Genomic DNA, 17795 nt, shown 5'->3' with positions numbered 1-17795 from the left:
TTGAAAATATAGCCACTAGTAGCCTTGGAATCATCTGATAAGGTATTCCAGTCAGCATCACTATATCCTTCAAGAACTGCTGGAAACCTTTGATAATGTAATCCAAGTTTCATGGTTCTTTTAAGGTATCTCATGACCCTTTCTATAGCATTCCAATGCTCCACACTAGGTCTACTAGTAAATCTGCATAACAATCCTACGACATACGCGATGTCGGGTCTAGTACAATCAGTGGAATAGCGAAGGCTGCCAATTATGCTAGCATACTCTGATTGTCTTACACTGTCTCCAGTGTTCTTAAAAAGTTTTATACTAGGGTCATAAGGTGTACATGCAGGTTTACAATCAAAGTAGTTGTATTTCTTTAGAATCTTCTCAATGTAGTGAGATTGATCTAAAGAAATTCCAGTTTCAGATCTAGTTATCTTTATGCCAAGAATTACGTTCGCTTCTCCTAGATCCTTCATGTCAAAGTTTTCACATAGCATAGACTTAACAGAATTCACAACATGAATATTAGATCCAAAAATAAGCAAGTCATCCACATATAAGCATATAATGGTGCAAACACCATTTTCAAATTTGTAGTAGATGCATTTATCACTTTCATTCACCTTAAAGCCATTTGAAATAATCAAGTTATCAAATTTTGCATGCCACTGCTTGGGTGCTTGTTTTAGCCCATATAAAGACTTATCTAACTTACATAACTTATGGGCTTGATCAAAAACTACAAAGCCCTCAGGTTGATCCATATAAACCTCTTCTTCTAACTCACCATTCAAAAACGCAGTTTTAACATCCATTTGGTGCACCACTAGATTGTGCACAGAAGTGTTGGTCCCGTGTGATTAGTTCCAAGGGGGGGGGGGGTTAGGAACTAATATAACTTTTTCTTTTTAATTGAGCTGACTTGATATAATTTCTTGAGTTTGTTAACTCAGCTTTGGTCAATACGGCCGATTGTAGCGTAAGACAGCTTTAGTCACAAGTTGACTAGAGCTATTTTACATATGAGTTGGGAATTGACACTTTTGTGGTAAGCTTCCAACTCAGCACTCTTATTTACTCAGTGTCAGTTTAAACAATTTATATGCTGAGTAAATATGGCAAGCAACACATACATACATATATATATATATATATTGAGAGAGAGTTAGAGATTACTCAGTACGACTTATCCTGGTTCGGCCTCTCCGCCTACGTCCAGTCTCCAGAATCCCTCCGGGCTTTTTAAATCCAATACTGAGCTCTTTAAAGGTAGAGCACAAACCGTTTACAAGGCAGTTGAATATGCAAGAGTACCGTCCTCTATTCGTCTACTCAACTCCTACTAAGTGCTATAACCGAACACCTAGATTTCTCTACCACTGAGCACTTAACACCAAGTACTCAGCACAACACTCTCAATTTTACATTTGATACAAATTGTTCTTTTTGGATGAAGAACACTTTAGATGATTACAGAAAATCAATCTAGCTTTTACACAGGAATGGAAATTTGGTGTAAGATCTCTTTTGATTTTTGTGTGCTTTGTATGTATGCTATTTCTTTCTTGTTGTATTCAGCTAATGATCCAAGAATGATTATGTCCTTTTATAGTTGAGGTCTGAAGCAGAAATGATTTGAATCTTGGATTTGTCCGTTGATCCAAACGGCTCCTTTGTGAGACAAGGCTCTGGTCAGCTTCAGACTTGCAGGCCAATCCTGTCGTCTGAATTCCGCAGGCGTCAGGTTTGTCCTCTTCTCACAAATTTCGTCTTCTTGTGCCAGTTTGTCTTTTAGCAGCAGAACAGTTGACCCATACATCTCGAAATTGGCTTTTGCGTAATTTCAAGGTTTCTATTATTGGTGCAGACAGTTGTCGGATCTTGTCTTTTAGCAAACGGAACATCCGTGCTGTCCTGAAGACCACTCAACTTGTCTTTGATAGCCGTTGTCTTCGATTGTTTGCTAATGCAAATACTGAGTTTTCTTTTTACTCAGCTTCAATGGTCAGCTTCGTTCTGCAAGACATAGTTCTCAAGAAGACTTCTCTACTTTTGATACTGAGTTGCGTTCCACTCAGCTTCGTTGATTTGTTTGATCTTTAAGCTTCTGTTCTGAAGATCATCTATCACGCTGAGTTACACTCCACTCAGCTTGTGCTGTATCCTCATGCTGACTTCGTCCTGTCTTACTTTTTATTTCCATTTGTATTTATATTTATACTCAACATTGAACAAACATATTAGTACAATTAAACCAAAGCACTTAAATTTAATTGTCCCTTAATAATGGATTAACTTAAATAATTTTGTCAAATCAAAATCATGTGGAAAGGTGTTTCAACAAGAAGCAATAGCAATCAAAACACGTATTGATGTAATCCTAGTAACAGGTGAATAAGTATCAAAGAAATCAACATTTCTCTTTGTCTAAAGCCTTTAGCTACAAGGCGAGCCTTATACTTATCTACTGAACCATCAGGTTTCAGTTTCTTTTTAAGGATCCATTTGCAACCTATTGGTTTGCAACCTGGTGGTAAGTCTACTAAGTGCCAAGTTTGGTTTGACTCAAGTGAGTCCATTTCATCATTAATGGCTTCTTGCCATAAATCAGCATCTAATGAGGTTAAGGCTTCTTGTATAGTAAGTGGATCCTCTTCTACTGTGAAAGTATAAAAGTCAGAACCAAAGTCTTTAGATACTCTAGGTCTCTTACTTCTCCTAGGTTCAGATTCCTCAATCTCTTTTTGCACTATAGGTCCAATAGCAGGCATGTTACTAGATGATGCACCCCCAATATTTCTCAATTTAAAAGGAAATCTATCTTCATAAAAGTCGGCATCATTTGACTCCAAAATAACATGTGCATTCTGTTGGTCCCTTAACGTACTTAAATTTTAAATAGTTCCTATCCCCCCCCCCTTGGAACTAACTTGTTACGTTATAAGGGACCAACAAGTGGTATCAGAGCTTAAGAGCTCACTGATAAAGGTTTAACTACCTTGAGCTGATCCCCACTATGGCTGATAACAGCACTCGGTTTCTCCCAGGAAACCAGACAACTCAGATCTTACCTGAGGGGCTGTCCATTACTCGGCCTCCCCTATTCTTCGGGTCTAACTACACCTTCTGGAAGAATAGGATGAAAAACTTTATTCAGGCAACAAACATGAGTGCATGGCTTTCAATAGTCCAAGGCCCGTTTGTTCCTGTTGAAGTTGTGGCTGGCCAAACAGTTGTCAAAGCTGAGGCCAAATGGACAGAGGATGATCTCAAGAAGCTACAAAATCACGCTTCGACTATAAATATGCTTCACTGTGCGGTTGATGCTGCAGAATATAATAAGATACCAGGTTGTGAGTTAGCGCAAAAGATCTAAAAGAAGCTGGAGGTCACCTACGAAGGAACCAACAAAGTGAAGGAGTCCAAGGTGAACCAGCAAATGAGACTGTACGAGCTGTTCGAAATGAACGATGATGAAGGAATATCTGATATGAATGCAAGGTTTACAAACATCATCAATGAGCTCAAGAGACTTGGGAAGATCTTCACTGAGGAAGAACAAGTCAAGAAGATTCTTAGGAGTCTTCCTAAAAACTGGCAAGCAAAGAAGACTGTTGTTGAGGAAGCTCAAGAGTTAACCACCTACAAATATGATGAACTCATCGGCTCATTGCTGACCCATGAGATCTCAATGAAGAATTTCGAGGTGAAGGAAAAGTCTGAAGACAAGAAGCAAAAATCTCTTGTCATGAAAGCTGACTCCACTGATGGGAGCTCAACAGACGATGAGGAGATGGCTATGTTCACCAGGAAGATGAAAAGGCTGTTAAAAAAGAATGACAAATACTCTAAGAAGCCTTACAGAAAGTTTGATAAGTATAAAGCTGAGTCCATCGACAGCAAATACAAGAAGGACAACTCAAAGCCCATTACATGCTTTGAATGTCATCAAACTGGCCATATCAAGTCAAGCTGCCCCACGCTGAGGAAGGAAAGGAAGAACAGAAAAAAGGCAATGGTGGCAACATGGAGCGATAGTGATGAGTCTTCATCATCAGAAGCTGATGCCACTGAGTCAGCAAAGATCTGTTTTATGGCTGACGAACTTGCTGAGCCGTGCGTCTCTGAGCATGCTGACCCCTCCATTGCATCTGACGATGAGGAGCAATCAAATGAGGTAATATCACTTCCCCAGCTCAGAAATGAAATGGTAAATGCCTGAGTGACCTCTACACACTTGTCAAAAAGTGTAATAAGAAAGTTAGAGCACTCAGCAGGCGTTGTGACGAGGTTGAAGAGGTCAAGCTGAGTGACCTCAGATTCCTTCTTCAGGACAAATCAACTTTGCATGATAACATGGAGATCATACATAAGTCTGTCTCTGAAGTCCAATCAGATTCTAAGAAACTGAGAAAGGACGTCACAACTATCCAGAACCAACTAAAGGTTCCAAACAAAAGAAATATTCCTCTGAATACTCAGTACCGAGGTACTGGTCAGCAGAGATGGAATCCTCAGTGGAATGTCCAGTGTGACTTCTGTGGGAAGAAAGGACACACCACAAAGGTGTGCTGGCACGCTCACCACTGGGGTGCTGACCAGTCAGTGAAAAATCCTAAACGGAAGGTCAGCTGTGACTTCTGTGGAAAGAATGGCCATACTGTCCAAGTATGCCGCCATAAAATTAAATATGATGCTTTACCTATTGAACCTAACAAGCAAGGACCCAAAAAGAATTGGGTACCTAAGAGTAACTAGTTACATTGCAGGTAAGCCTGAGATGTGCTGAGAAGTTAAAGATGTAGTATATTGACAGCGCATGCTCGAGGCATATGACTGGTGATGAAACTCAGTTCATCACATTTGAGCGTAAACGAGGAGGAAGCGTAAGTTTTGGAGACAACAAAAAGGGTAAGATAGTAGGGTCAGGAACCGTTGGAGGTAATCCTACTATTGAGTCAGTCTCCCTAGTCAGCGGACTCAAATATAACTTACTCAGCGTAGCTCAGCTATGTGATAATGGGAGAAAAGTTATATTTGATGACACTGGATGTAAAATACACGAGGGTAAAACTAATGAGTTAATTTTAACTGCCCCTCGCATTGATAATGTATTCATGCTGAACTTGGAGAAAAAGTTTTCAAAAACTGTATGCTTAGTTTCAAAGGAAGAAAATTCCTGGCTATGGCACAAGAGACTTGGTCATGTAAGCATGGACCTCCTAGCCAAATTAGCAAGAAAGCAATTGGTTGAGGGACTGCCAGAACTTAAATTTGAAAAAGATCAACTATGCCACGCTTGCCAAGCTGGAAAACAAACCAAACAATCTTTTCATAGTAAAAATATTGTCTCAACTAAGCGTCCGTTAGAGTTACTACACTTGGATCTCTTCGGTCCAGTCCAGCCGCTGAGTCTGGGAGGAAGAAGATTTTCCTTGGTCATTGTAGATGACTTCTCTCAGTACACTTGGGTCATCTTGCTGAGTAGCAAGGATGAGACCTTTGAGACATTTTCAAATTTGGTTAGAAAACTTGAAAATGATAAAGACCTAAAATTGGCTCACATCCGAAGTGATAATGGTGGAGAATTCAAAAACCAACAGTTTGTTGAATTCTGTGAAGCCAACAACATTGACCATAATTTCTCTGCTCCTAGGACGCATCAACAAAATGGGGTTGTTGAAAGGAAGAACAGAACCTTGGTTGAAATAGCCAGGACAATGCTGAGTGAGCATAGGCTTCCAAAGTACTTTTAGGGAGAAGCTGTTAACACAGCGTGCTATATTCTCAATAGGGCTCTTGTTAGACCTATACTAAAGAAAACCCCCTATGAACTTTGGAAAGGACGAAAGCCCAACATTAGATACTTTCGTGCCTTTGGCTGTAAATGTTTTATTTTAAACAGCAAAGATAGCCTAACTAAGTTTGACTCAAAAGCTGATGAAGCTATCTTTTTAGGCTACTCAACAAATAGCAAAGCATACAGAGTTTTCAATAAACGAACTCAAGTTTTAGAAGAGTCAGTACATGTTGAGTTCGACGAAACTAACCCTGCAGGAAGATATCTGCCGCTGACCGAGGATGATCCACACTCAGTACCCGCTGATCAAGATACAGCCGCTGAGTTATTCCCTCAAGGACTGACCCAAGGTAAAAGTGAACCTCAAATTGTTTTCACTGACCAATCTATACCTGTAGAGACTGTTGAAACACAGACAGCACAAGACGTCAATCTACCAAAGGAGATAAGGATACCAAGAGGACACTCAGAGAGTGCCATTCTTGATGCCGATGAGAATACCCTGATGATAAGAAATCAACTCAGGAGATACCTCTGCAACGTAGCCTTCGTCTCAGTTCAGGAACCTAAGAACTTCGCTGATACTGAGGAAAACGAATTCTGGATGAGCGCAATGCAAGAGGAACTTGACCAATTCAGAAGAAACGGTGTATGGGAGTTAGTGCCTCATCCAAGGAGTCAGAAGACTATTGGAACAAGATGGGTCTTCCGCAACAAGCTGGATGAGCAAGGAAATGTAGTCAAGAACAAGGCAAGGCTTGTAGCACAGGGCTACAGTCAGCAAGAAGGTATTGACTATGGTGAGACCTTTGCCCCAGTGGCAAGGCTAGAGGCTATTAGAATTTTATGCGCTTATGCAAGTTATATGAACTTTAAACTGTTTCAAATGGATGTTAAGAGTGCATTCCTTAATGGAGTTATAAACGAGGAAGTTTATGTTAATCAACCTCTAGGGTTTGAGGATCCTAAGTTCCCAAACCACGTTTATAAACTCAAAAAGGCTCTGTACGGCCTCAAACAAGCACCACGTGCTTGGTATGGGAGGCTGACCAGTTTCCTGCTGACTAGAAACTATGTCAGAGGCAAAGCTGATACAACCTTATTCATTAAGAGAAAGGGTAAAGATACCCTGCTGGCTCAAATATATGTTGATGATATTATTTTCAGTGCTACTAATGAGTCAATGTGCAAGGAATTTAGCAAGCAAATGCAAACTGAGTTTGAAATGTCGATGATGGGAGAACTCAATTTCTTCCTTGGACTTCAAATCAAACAAGGGAAAAATGGCATCTTCATCAGTCAAGCTAAATATGCCAAGGAGATATTGAAGAAATATGATCTTGAAAATTGCAAGCCAATATCCACTCCTATGGGCACTACACTGTCCTCTGCGCTGACGAGAATGTTAAGTCGGTAGACAGCAAATTGTATCGAGGTATGATAGGCTCTCTACTTTACTTAACAGCAAGTAGACCGGACATTCAGTTCTCAGTATGCTACTGTGCTAGATATCAATCTAACCCTAAGGAATCGCATTACATAGCTGTAAAAAGAATCCTTAGATATTTGCAAAGCTCAGTGAACGCAAGTTTATGGTATCCCAACACTCATGGCTTTACACTCGTTGGATACACTGACGCTGACTATGGACGAGACAAGCTAGAACGGAAAAGCACATCTGGAGGATGTCATTTCTTAGGAAGCTGTCTTGTATCCTGGTTCAGCAAGAAGCAGGCGTCAGTAGCCTTGGCTACCACTGAAGCTGAGTACATTGCTGCTGGACACTATGTTGCTCAAGTCTTATGGATTAAGCAACAGCTTGAAGACTATGGTGTTCAAACAAAGACAATTGAGGTCAAATGTGACAACAAAAGTGCAATTGATCTATCCAAGAACCCAATTCAACACAGCAGGATGAAGCATGTCAGCATAAGACATCACTTCATTAGAGACCATGTACTCAAGGGTGAGATAAAGCTGACCTACGTCCCAACGGATGAGCAGCTTGCGGATATCTTCACAAAGCCACTGGCTCGTGAACAGTTCAGCATACTGAGAGAAGCCATTGGTATGTTTAATCCTCTTCAGTAAATTCCAGCTCTTAATATAGAATCATGTTGAGTGAATTAACATGCTGAATGATCCATTGTTTGCTAAGTTAATAAATGTATGCTGAGTGTTTAATGCTAAATGAATAAATATCACATACTGAGCAAACATTGGCACCGAGTAGTTATCTCAAACTGAGAAATCATCCGTATGTATAAAACTGACCACTCAAAATATAAAACGCTTAGTATTCTAAACGCTGAGTATAAGATCCGTTGCATTTAATGCTAGAGCACGCGAATAGCCACCTAGGATGACGTATGCGCCGAATGTGTCATAAAAGCCAGGATCATTGCCGGTTGACAATCCTAAGGCAAAACTGACACATGGATTCGATAAGATCCACTTTTCACCGCTATAAATAATGGGCAAATCCCCATTGTTATCTCTTTACACTTACCGAATTTTCTGGCATAAGCATTCTCTCTCTAAAAACTCTCAAAACTTCCCAATCTTTCTCTGAAACTATGACTAGGGTTTCCATTAACATCTCCGGTGCCAGTCATCCTAAGACCAGTTCCGATGAACCTTCCAGGCAAACTACTTCGCCTGAAGCTACAAAGGTCACTACGCCGAGCAAAGGCAAAGCTGGCCAAGCCACCTCATCTAAGGGAAAGCCGACCAAGGTCAGAACCTACACCAAAGTCTTCGCGGACGTTAGAGAGTGGAAAATAGACTTCTCACGATGGTTCTCTGAGGCCTTTGTAACAACCGAGCAACCATTCTGTGAATGGATATCGAAGAATGGCTGGACCGAGCTGTTCTCCATTAGAGATCCCACTTACCTTGACCTAGTAAGGGAATTCTACCACAACTTACGGGTTGCTAGCGATAACCAGGACTACGTAGTAACCGTGGTAAAGGAGAAAACAATCTTCATCAACCCTACCTACCTTGCCAATTTGTTGAAATTGAAGAATGAGGGAACAAAGCTGAGAAGGAAGGGTGATCATGAAGGAACTGGGTACGTTGCCACCTTCTGCAAGCCCGCTGCCATTCTGGAGAAATCTCAAGTTCATTAATGGGCCAGCACCAAAAGATGGCACACTATCTGCTGACCAATTACATCTACCCCAAGATTAACAGTACCAGCTCAGCGACAAATTTCGAGCAATGCTTCATATGGCATATGCTGACCTACAAGCCCATCAACATGCCAGTTTTCTTAATAGCCGGCTTCCAGAGGAGCACTGGAACTTTAAGGCTGGGCTCACTCATAACCAGAATCCTCAAAGATCATCAAATTGATCTCTTCGAGGAAACTGAGGCCCAAGGCTCTGAGATCACAGCGGCTTCGCTGCGTGCCTTGAAGTATGACAAACCAATTAAGAAAGGCAAAAATGCCGATGAAGCTGATGAGGAGATAAATGTCCCAAAGAAGGGGAAAAGGACAAAGGCTCCAGCTGCCCGAAAGAGGAAAGCTGTTGGGACTCCTTCAAAGAAGGCTGAGCCTCAGGCCAAGAAGCCTAAGTCAGCTGCTCAAAAAGGTCAGGAGAGACCTAAGTCAGCTGAGAAGAGAAGCAGGCAAGATGAGCCTGATACAGAGGAAAGACTGGGTGCTGAGCAACCTCTGAAGAAGAAGAAGTCTTCAGAGCTGACCCCAATTGATGCTATCCCCACTGACATCATTGTTCCTGGTGATTCACACTACACACAGTGTCAAGGAACTAAAGGTGAGCATCAAGAAGATGATGTGGAACTGGATGATCACTTCATCACTCAGGTGGAAGAAGAATTAGATAACTCAGATCAGGATGATGAGGAAGAAGAAGAAGAAGAAAGCGGTCAGGATGACGCTGAGGAGACAGCTAGTGAAGAGGAAGCTGCTGACCCAACTAACACTGAGTTGGCTGCAGATAAAGTACAAGTACAAGCTAATCAACCCAATGCTGATCAAGAAGAAACCTCTCCTTCTCACTCAGGAGAATCTATCCAAGCTGATCCCACTCCTTCTCGCAGAAGAAGATTAGTAAAGACAACTCAGAAAACGGTCATTGACCTCCCTATTCAAAAGCCGACTAAAGATCATTCTTCTCTTAAGTTTAAGTTTTTCTGTAAGCAAACACCGTCTTCTCAACAAGCTTCTCTTGAAAAGCAAGCCTCTGTTTCTTCACCAAAGGAACAAGCCGACTTGAATGCTTCCGCAAACTCAACGAGTCAGATCGAGCAAGTTCTCGTTAATGCTGTTGCTCCAAGCACTGTGCTGACTCAGAACATTCCTACTCCAGTCAGCACTGACAGCATTAGGATGACTATTTCACCGACCATCACTACTGCCGATCAATCCTCTCTTCCAGAAAATCAAGTACAGCTTGAAAACACACTTCCAGTCACTGACCCTATCATAACTCTGACTCCTCCACAAACTGGTCATACTGAAGAAACTAGGCAACATGATGATGAATCCCTCAACTATCTGCATGCCACCGAGTCTGGTAGAAAACTCATCAACTCGGTGCAGTCATTAATTAAGGACATTCATCAATCTGCTCAACCTACTGCTGGGTCTAGTAATAATGCATCAACTCAGCTGTCCGAGGTCACTCAACTCTTAAATGAGGTTAAAGGACTGAAGGATCTGCTAAGTGATATGGTTTCAATTCAATCACATCAGCCCAAGCAGGACTCAATAACCAAGCTGGCTGAGCTCCAGCTGACAACTGTTCAACATCTTAACACTCTTCAAGGCCAATTCCAGACCCTGTCAGCTGCGAATACTCAGTATGCCACTTCTGATGAAGTTAAGATGCTTTTTGCCCAGCTTCACACTGAGCAAATCAAGACCAACAATCAGCTGGCCTCCTACTCTCAATGCTCGGTGGAGCAAATAAGCGAAGCAGTTCGTCTGCTGAACTTAAATAAACAAGAGATGGACACTGACCAGATGAAGCATAATGAGATTCTGGTCACTACCCAAAGGACCTTCACACATGTGCGTCATAATAATATCCAGCGACAATACTATGACTCAGCACTGCTCAAGACCTTTCATCAAGTCTTTGCTGCGCTGTCAGATACAATTACCTGGGTAGGTAAGTCTCAAGCCTACATCATGAGCCTGCTCAGTGCTGCTGAAATCGGCATACCAAAAGAGGTCTTGAATGAAGGCGTTATTGTCTTTGACGGAATTAATGAAAGTGCCGACAAACTTAAGGAGCTGTCCGCCGTACTAACCGCCGCTGTCTTAACCGACTCTTTTAGAATTCCTGCTCCTCCCGATGCTGACAAAACGGGGGAGAAAGAACAAGAGAGAACTCAGCACGAGGCTCCTAGAAGCAGTCAGTCTAGGCAAAAGAAAAAGAAGTAGAAATAGGCTAGCTCAGTATTTGTTTAAATTAGTCTGTAGTCTATATGTTCTTTTTATGCTCATCCTTTTCTATGTATGCTGACTACTTCACTTTAATACAATACTTGCATCCTTTATCCTAACTTAAGTTATTTCATATGATGCCGAGTATTATGTTATTATGTATCTTCAACTAAATCAACTGTGTTTACTGTCTATAATACTTGTTGATTGTATCCCATACTGATCAAATGTTTGACATTGTCCTGTATGCTTACAAAACATTGTCTCATAAAAACCATTGAAAAAAATATTTACTCAGCGCTCTCTGAATGATAAATCTTCCGCTTAAAACTGAGTAAAATAGAATATGATCCATGAGCTGATCTATATCTGAAAACTGACCTCAGACCTACTCGATTAAACCTTAGAATGTTTAGAGTTAAAAACTAAGTCAGTAGCTCAACCCTGACGGGGGAGTTTGCTAAGCAATAATAGGTCAACTATCATGGGGAGCTCAACACTGAGTTCCTCGCTGAATAGTTTTGCCAACATCAAAATGGGGGAGTTTGTTGAAACACTTTTCCACATGATTTTGATTTGACAAAATTGTTTAAGTAAAATTAAATATAATATAAACACACTAAGTTTAAATGCTTTGATTTGTTATACTAATGTGTTTGTTCAATGTTGAGTTAAAATTGTTTATAAGACATAAAGAATAAAAAGCCCAAGGCCCATACGGAAGTCAAGGCCCAAGTCAAACAGATCAAGATAACTCGGCCCGCGTGTGCAAAACGATGTCGTTACGATCAAAACGCAACTCAGCAAGAGAAGGATCTAGAAGACCTTCATTGAACAACTTCGGAGTGAAGCCGCTGAGTTGAATCGACAAAGAGTACAAGACAGCAGCTGAGCAAGAACAACTTCCAGACAAAGTGTTTCCACTTTGGGTAAAGTTCAGAAGACACAGAACGCTGTCTAGTTGACCTTACCGTAAATGGAGAGACATTCTGCCGAGCTGACTAAAAGCTGCTCAACACTGACCGAGGACAGAAGATACTCAAATCTGATTGGCCGAGAGCTCTGAGCAAAACTGAGTGACAACGACAGGAAGCCGTTTCCCTCCAACGGTTATTCTGAAATTCGAAATAACCGATGTCTCAGATGTCTCTATAAATAGAGCCCTTCAGTTGCTTCATTCCACACAGAACATTATCAAGCCATTACGCTGACCAAAATTCTGCTCAAGTTCTGTGAAGAAAAGCAAAGCAAATTCTTACACCAAATTCTATATCATTTGTGTAAAAGTCTAGAGTGATTATACAATCATCTAAAGTGTCTTAGCAATTGTTGTTTAGGACAAATCTTTATCATTTCTAGAGATTAGAAAGGAGAGGCTGAGTACTCGGTTATAGTACTCAGCGAGAGATTAGGAGTGAGTAGAGGTATAGAGGAAGGTACTCTTATTATACTCAGCTTCTAAGTTGTAAAAGGTTTAATGCTCTACCGTTAAAGAGCTCAGTGGAGAATTCGAAATCTCGGAACGTGTTCCGGGGACAGGACGTAGGCTTGGAGGCCGAACCTGGATAAATCTGGTGAGTAACATCTTTCTAACCTTAAACTCCTTTATATATATATTGCTTGCTTAAACAAAACTGACCAAGTAAAGAGGTCACGCTGAGTTGTGTGCATTGAGTATCGAATTAATCCTAAGTTACTCATATTTTTAATGATACGCTTATTAACATGACAAAAACGAGGATGCCAAACATTAAAAGTAAACAAGGAGTAAACAGAAGCATTCACTTTATTAATCTCAACATTCAACTTAAACATGCCTTCAGTAGCCTAACCTTTTCCTACAAACACATTGTTCTTAGTCAAAGTAAATAAATCTGCTCCTATAGTTTGAGTAAAACCAGCCTTGTTGAGAAGATAGACCGAAACCAAATTTTTCCTCATTTCTGGAGTATGCATCACATCCTTCAAAGTTAAGGTTTTTCCAGATGTGAAGTTCAATTCCACATTACCAATCCCAGCAAAAATAATGGTATGGGAATCACCCAACAGCACTTTCTTATCTTCGGTCACAGCAGTGTATGTTTTGAACATACTTCTATCATAGCAAACATGGCGGGAAGCACCAGTGTCTACCCACCACCCATCTGATCCACCTATGAGGTTGATCTCAGAAATCATAGCAACAAAATTATGTTGCTTTTCAGTCAGGTTAACACTAGGAGTAGTGTTTGGCCTGTTCCTGCACTTACGTGCCATATGACATGGTTTCCCACAATTAAAGCATAGGAAAGCAGCATCATTTCTAGGTGGTTGTTGTTGTGGCCTATTTTAGTTCATTTGAAGGTTCCAATTCAAATTAACTCGGGTGTTGCGGTTTTGGATTGGTTTGCGGTTCTGATTCTTAAAATTCTTTTGAGTGGGTTTCAGAACCGTAGTGGACCTTTTAGTGTTATTAGAAACAATAAGTACTTCTTCTTTTAAATATTGTTTTCGAGCTTCCTCCTCAATTCGGAGGCGTGTAATAAGACTTTCCATCGAAAATTCTTTTGTTTTGTGCCTCAAAACATTTTTAAAATCTTTCCACGAAGGAGGCAATTTGTCAATAATTACAGCAACTTGAAATTGGTCATTTAGAGGCATACCTTTTGAAATAATTTCATGTGCTATTTTTTGCAATTCATGAGATTGAAACTCAACTGATTTGTCATTAGTCATCTGGAATTTGAGGTAGCGGCTGACAGCATATTTTTTCGATCCAGCCTCCTCAGTGTCATACTTCCTCTGCAGAGCTTCCCAAATTTCTTTGGCAGTTTTTTCTTCAGCAGTGTAGTAGTCATACAAGTCATCTGTCAGCCCATTGAGGATGTAATTTTTGCACAGAAAGTCAGTTTCTGTCCATTTTTCAGCAGCACAAACATTAACACGAATATTTGCCTCATCACCATCTTCAGGAACAACAGGCTTCTCCGAAGTCAGAACAGAAGAAACTTTTTTCGTTGTGAGGTAGAAAAGCATCTTCTGTCTCCACCTTCGGAAGTGAGCTCCTTCAAACTGGAATGGTTTGTTGATTTCAGCAATACCATTTGATTGTTCGGTAGCCATCAGCAGTAATTGAATCGTCTTAAAAATGTTAGAACTGGAACTCAGAAAACAGGAACATACCAAACAAAAATAAATGGGCAGAGTCGCGGACAATGTCGCTTTCTTTAAGACGTTCGCGGAACTGCCGGAAAATTACAAACAGTATGAACTCTGGTCGCCTCCAGGATAAAACAGCCCTCTGTAAATACGATTTTGTATTGCACCGTACAGAAATCGTTTCTGCCTACACTCTCCGTTTGCTCAGTTTCGGAAAATAGAATGAATAAGAATTAATGTGTGTAAAAGCAGTCTGTCTCACCCCTATTTATACTAAGAAAAAGAGCTGTTTGAGCTCTGATTCAGTGGAGAAGAATGTGGGAGGAAAATCATGAAGGTGGGGAAAGACTGGGTTTGTGAGAGAGACACGTTCTAAAAAGAGACGTTAAAAAACGTTCAGAAAAGACTAATTCAGAATGTAAATAATTAAATAAAAAAGATTACCGAAATTAAAAAAAATAAAAAAAATATTATTAATTTTTTTTCAATAAAAAATTATAGATTTTACATCAACCCAACCCAAACCCAACCCGGCTCGGCCCGGGCGGACGGCGACGGCGCGCGTGTGGTGGTCAACCAAGAGGCAGGTCCTCACCCTTTCACAAAAGTGGGTACCCCTTGGGGCACACCCCAAGTGTGTGAGGACCACCTTAATAAGTATCTCCACCAAGTGCTTTGAAAGCAATGTGGGATACTTTTCACCTTGAAAACTCAAAAACATAGGGCCAAGCCCAACAATAAAATAAATTAATAATCCCAGTGACTATCCACGGAAATTTTTTCCATTCTCAAAGGTGAGGATCGAGCCTTAGACATTTGGTTAAGGAAGGAGGAGCCTTTACCACTCTACCACAACCCCATGATTAAGTTTGATGCTGCCTCCCGACGGAGGAACCCAGCTAACCCCCAAAACCGACACACCAGTCCCCTCCTTCCGACCTACTACAGCCCCAGCAATAGTCGCCTTCGCACTCGACACGAAGACTGAGTCCGGCAATGGTTGAGTCCCGTGTTTCACACGATTAATATCAAACCAATTCATCCATAAAAAGCTGCAAAACAGACAAAGCTCATTCCTAGATAACAAGCATTTGATATTCATAAACCAGTCCAAGCAGTTACCACCCTCCACCTGATAAACTTTCACACCTAACTCAGCCACTTTCCATCTTTTCTTAGCAGCCCTACAATCTTTGAAGATATGGAGCAGTGAACCATCCTCAAACCCACAAAAATAGCAGCATCCCACCACGGGGATATATGTCTAGCTTTTAAGTTCGACGGACATGGAAGAGAATTATGACAAAAAGCCCATAAAAAATGAATTATCTTAGGGGTAGGGGCAATTTCCACAACATCTTCCAACATGGATTCGGCCCCCCCGAAGAACCCGGAACTTTATGCAACGCCCCATTCAAATCAAGAGCCGTGCGATATCCAGACTTTATGCAATGCCCCATTCAACACGGATTTGGCTTCATACTTAAATATGAATGGAAAACAATTCAGAATAGGAAAAAAAAATGCAAACAATGAAAGTAGTCCTTATTTTGGACAGAAACTAGTCCTTATATCAAGGGAAAACAATGAAAGTAGTCCTTATTTTGGATAGAAAATTTGCACTTTTATACTTAAATATCAACTGTAATACTTTTAAAACTCTATATATACATTTACTTTAACCCAAAATAAAACATCAACAAACTCTCTATATACATATATTATTTTTTATTAAATTAAATATTTAAGCATTATCAATTATATTATTAATACAAAATAGATTAATTAAAAAAAATAAAAAATAAAATATTATATGATGCATACACCCTATTGAATAGCATTGATAATTACTAACCGCTAGAATGTGTTTGAAGAGAGAGTTATTAGAAAAAGTAATGTTTTTTTAATGAACTAATAGTGATATTGTTGTATTAAATTATGCTCGGAGTCCTAGTTCCATCAGTAAGAAATCTAATCTATTAAGACCATCTTTAGTGGCAGTGACTCAGTTGTTACTAAATGGGTTAAGTAACACCTAACCACTGGAGAGGTTATTACTTGGTTATTACAAAAATAAGTTTGTTACCTCTATTAGTAACAAACGGTAGTTTATTCTCTAAAATCCAAAATTAAACAGTTTGAAGGTCACACAGGATGTAGTAGTGTTGGATCTGTGCGCATGGCCTACATGCATTAGACGTGGTCTTCAAACAGAGTTGCTTTTTGATGTAGAAATTGTTGTTTTATCTCTGAATAATTACAGTTTTGATCCCTCTTGTTAATTAATAAATTTTTTTACCTTACAATATTTTAAAAACTACAACTCTTCCGGTGAGTGTTATTTAACTTGTTACTAGATGCACTAACAAGTGTTTAGTTAAGATTAAAAAACGAGTGCTTTACAAAGAAAATTAACTAATTTTTACCATTTACCATCAACAACACACATAGATAGTGAACAGTAAAAACAGCTAAACAACAACCTGAATATTAAATCATAATTGCAAAAGAACGTAGAAATGACAAAAGAAGAGGCAAAGTGATACACAAGTAATCCACAAAAATTTGTATTTCATGCACAAAAACAGATTCTTACATTGTGATCTAAGTTATTCCCACTCTTTAATTATTCCAATTTACCCCATATAAATCCACCAAACTCAAACTCATGAACCTCCACAATATCATCTCCCTTCCCTTCATCACATAAATCCCCAAACCCAAAATCAAAATCAAATCATGGTTCCCGAACCAACAAACCAAACTCACTCAATCGATCGCGAAGTACGCGACATGGTGAACGCAATAACCTCCCGCGTCAGCGACCTTCAAAAGCCGGCCAGCGCATCCCACCACCACCATCACCACCACAACCGGCAAGAGGTGGAAGAGGATGAAACCGGAATCAGAATCATCACACTTGCAGGGACAAACACCGGAGCCACAATGCGAACCGAATTGGACGAGAATTCGAAACCTAATAATAGTGTGAAAGGAGTTTCGCCTGAGTCGGAATCAGATGATGCGGCCGGTATGTATGTGAATAGCAATTTTCAGGCGGTGAATAATTCTATTATGCTTGGGAGTAATCATAATAGTAATGATCCTGGTGTTCATTTGGATATCTCCGAGATGTTTGATCATCATCCTCATAATCTAAAGTTTGGGAAGAAGGGGAAGAAGAATAAGGATAAAAAGGAGAAGGAGCCTTTCAAATCTGATCATTCTGATTGATCGACGTCGTTTTGTTGATTTTATTATATATGCTCTTCTAAGTAATGTTATAAGCTTCCATGCGTGAGTCTGTCTGAATAAATTGATTGATTGCGGTGTGCTTTGTAATATTATTAATTTTTTTTTTTTTTGAAACAATGTTATTAACTTCTTAATTAATTTAATTCCTTACTTTTTTTTTTTTGATGGCTAAAAAGGCTTCTTTATTGGGCC

Source organism: Euphorbia lathyris, chromosome 1, assembly GCF_963576675.1.
Source record: "Euphorbia lathyris chromosome 1, ddEupLath1.1, whole genome shotgun sequence".
Taxonomy (NCBI): Eukaryota; Viridiplantae; Streptophyta; class Magnoliopsida; order Malpighiales; family Euphorbiaceae; genus Euphorbia; species Euphorbia lathyris.
This window is presented reverse-complemented; position numbering follows the sequence as displayed.